Raw genomic sequence first — 3,981 nt, 5'->3', positions numbered from 1 at the left:
AACTCATGTAGAGATTATAGTCCAACCTTCTAAGAAAAAAAAAAAAAAAAAAAAAGTTAACTCTATGTTTGGACTGTTTTATTGTTTTTCTTATGCTAGGTGAGAGACATTGTAGGGCTTAATATTGACCTCAAACTTCGTTCATTTATCTTACGAACATGAGCTTAAGGAGTTAAAAACGACTCGAATCACAAGTTGCTCGAAATAACACATTTTGAACCATTTTCATTTTGTGAAACGAAAAAGATGACTTGAAAACGCTACCGAACATCACCTTGGAGTTTGGTGTGTATAATTTACACTACAAAGTACATAATTGACGTTTTCCCATTTTATTTGTAAAATAGAAAATCAGTTTTACTTTTTATTTTCAGCATTCTTGAAACCAGACTAACGAACACATTTTCAAACCATGCATTTTCATTTCTGTAAAACGAAAGATGACTTGTAAATATTACCGCACAACACCTTAAAGTTTGGTGTGTATAATTTACACTACGAGGCCCACAATTATCCATGAGTTATTGATTATTATAGTATGCATGATATTTTGTACACCTCATACGTCTCTTCATTTTTAAAGTCATAATTGAAAAACTCTAGGATTTTGTGGAATCATAAAAAATAAAAAATAAAATTAAAAACCAGTTGAATACAACATATTTTTTTTAATCAAATGGGTTCAATCGAATAAGAGTATCTTCCACAGTAAACCAAATTTAACTTACAAAACAAGAATATTCTACAGAATCTTTTTTTAGCTTACCAAATTCTCCTACCAAAATTAATAGTATTTTGGCATAAGAAGCACTCCCACCGTAAAGTAAATCCTTAGGTAAAACAATTTCTTTTTATTTTGTCATTTTTTTTAATGCAATAATTAATCATGAAAAATGTTTTATATAAATATATTTGATATGAAGCTCATATGAAAGATCTCGTCGAGATCGTTGCTATGGTATTAAATTTTGTTAGTAACAAATTTTTAATTTAGATGCTAGTGTAAATTAGAAGAACAATATCTAAAATTGAATAAAATAATATTTAGCTTTAGCCTACCAACCCCATAAGCCAAATTTGATTTATAAAATAGTTCAAGTTAAATTTTTTGTATTGAGAATTGTAATTTGGCTTATGATGGGAGTAACTATAGGCTAAATTTGGCTTTTTAGCCTATGATGAGAGATAGTTTAAGGGAGAAAAGCACTAGGCGGATTCCTCCTATTCTCTTTTGATATTACAAAGTGATGAAGGAATTCCGACATTAGTTCTATGTTTTTAACTAAAGTGTTTTGACTGGTGAACATCATTAAATGTTAGGGGATATTAAAGATAGAGGGAAACAAGGTAACACATTAGCTTATTAAATCCACTAAAGGGATGACACAAGAAAACTACCGTTAGATACCAACATCTTAACATAGAACTCAAAGTAACTTGTCAATCACTTTGTCGGAATTTAGAACTAATGTCAGAATTCCTTCATCACTCCTTAAAAACATGGAATTCCTTCATCACTCCATGTCAAGTTCTAAATTCACACTTTGTAATTGATGAAGGAATTCCGACATTAGTTCCATGTCAAGATTCTTAAGTTAATCTTGTAGCACTAGTTCTTTCTTTATATATATATAGTCCGTTTCTGGTGCGGACGTCCGGACGGGTTTTCCGTCCGGATTTTCGCTGTTTCTCCACCATTCCAGCGCCGACGACACCGTTTCTTCTCCCCGGCGTGTTCCCAGACCTCCCCCGACGGTGTTGAAATGAAGAAGAAGGCCGGAGAGATCGCGATCGGAGGTCTGTGCAGCAATCTCACTTAGAACTTCACGACCGATCATGGTGGACCTTCAATCGCGATCTCTCCTGCTTTCTTCTTCATTCTAACACCGTCAGGGGAGGTCTGAGATCAAGCCGGGAAGAAGAAACGGCGTCGTCGGTGCTGGAATGGTGTTGAAACGGCGGAAATCCGGACGGAAAACCCGTCCGGACGTCCGCACCTGATAATCCCCTTATATATATATATTTATCTATACAAGCCGGATCATGAGCAGACGTCCGCACCGGCCTTAAAGTGCAGATGTCCCTCCGTTCTCCACCCTTCGGCGCCGATGACGGCGCGCCTCCACCTCAGAAGACTCCAGCAACGTCCCCGACCACTTTTCCTCCCCGGCGAGTCCGTTCTTTTCCAGTTTTCTGGATAGATTGATCTTGTTTAAAGTTTTGGGTGATCTCGCAGGAAAACTGGAAAAGAACGGACTCGCCGGGGAGGGAAAAGAACGGACTCGCCGGGGAGAGAAAGTGGGCGGGGACGCTGCTGGAGTCTTCTGGGGTGGAGGCGCGTCGTCATCGGCGCCGAAGGGTGGAGAACGGACGGACGTCCGCACTTTAAGCCGAGTGCGGACGTCTCTCCGTTCTCCATTGTCCGGCCCCGACAACGCCTTTTCTTCTTGCCGGAGGACAACAAACCTTGATACTGAGCTTTCCCTTGCTGGTGGACTCGCCGGCTGCAAGTTTCCAGCCGACCTTGATCAGTCTTGAAGTTTTCAGTGAGGTTGCTGCCCAGAGCTCCGATCCCAATCAGTCTGACATCTTCTTCATGTCAACGCCGTCCCGGAGGCCTCTGTTGTCCTCCGGCAAGAAGAAAAGGTGTCGTCGGCGCCAGACAGTGGAGAACGGAGGGACGTCCACACTTTAAGGGCGGTGCGGACATCCGCCTCTGATCTGGACTGCGGTTCAAGTTCGACAGAATTATGTTCATCCATTGGTTTAATCGAATTTGAGTGTCTTAATGATAACCAAATTTGCTGAAATTTTTTAGAGATGATCTATACATTAGTATTTAAAGACTAGATGGTGGAGATATGAAAATTTGATCGAAAAGTGAGTCTAAAGTGGAAATCCGCACCATGAGAATAAATAAAGACATCTTTAGCAGAGAAGGATTGTGTGTGTGTGTGTGTGTGTATATATATATATATATATATATGGAGGATCTAAAGAGGACCTCCTTACTTTAAGAATTTGAGGATTTCTACTATTTTACAATTTTTTTTAAAACGTTTTTATTAATAACTCACACACCCTATGTCAGTGAGGTTTGAACTCATGACCTCAAAGTTGTCAGTTAAACACCTTAACCAACCAAGCCACGGCTCACCGACAAAACAAAATGTACTATTTTACATTAGTAGATGACGATCTCAACCGTTGATCCTCTAGATTCATATGCAAGAAACATGTCTACAAAATTTCAACTAATTCCATAATCATTTGGTCATTTAAATTGACGTAAACAATTGTAGACCGTTAGATAAAATTAAAACGAATATTGTGATAATCAAATGGTTAAACATTTTTCATTTTGGCTAATTTTTTGTATGATTCATATGTGGGTAAGTAGCTAGGGATTTGGTGTGTAATACCCTAGATTTTCATATCTATTTTCCTTGTTTTATTCCCTTATTTTAATGAAGGATTATTCATGAAAATTCTTGGGTTTATGCGAAGTTGAAGTTCGGGAGTTTATTTAAAGTTGCCTTGACTTTTAATAGACCAAAAGTTGACTTTATTTTCCGTAAGTTATCTTCGAAAACTTCCTTCATGAAAGTTGTAGAGCTTGTCGATACGAGTTCGTAGACATGCGGCACGTCTAAAACGGATGTCATATGAAGAAGTTATGTTCAGAGGAAGTTTGTTTTCGGGTTTGAAAAGAGTATAAGTAGAAAAATTGTGTGTGGGATTAATTAGAACCCTAAAAATCAGTTTCCCTCCTCTTTCTCTCCTCCCACCCGAGCTCCCCGAGCCTTCACTTTCTTCAGCCGAGTTCTTCCTCCTCCGGCCACCAAACCGGACGCCACCGATCCCATTCGACTCCCACAGCAGCCCTCTTCATTTCTGGAGCAGTTCCGCCGGCTGTCCCGCCGCCTGGAAGCCGCCACAAAGCGGCGGAGCTACCGCTGTCCCGCCGGAAAACCGGCGATT

Source organism: Fragaria vesca, linkage group LG2 (assembly GCF_000184155.1).
Source record: "Fragaria vesca subsp. vesca linkage group LG2, FraVesHawaii_1.0, whole genome shotgun sequence".
Classification (NCBI taxonomy): domain Eukaryota; kingdom Viridiplantae; phylum Streptophyta; class Magnoliopsida; order Rosales; family Rosaceae; genus Fragaria; species Fragaria vesca.
The sequence above is the reverse complement of the archived record's forward strand: the minus strand, read 5'-3'. Positions refer to the sequence as shown.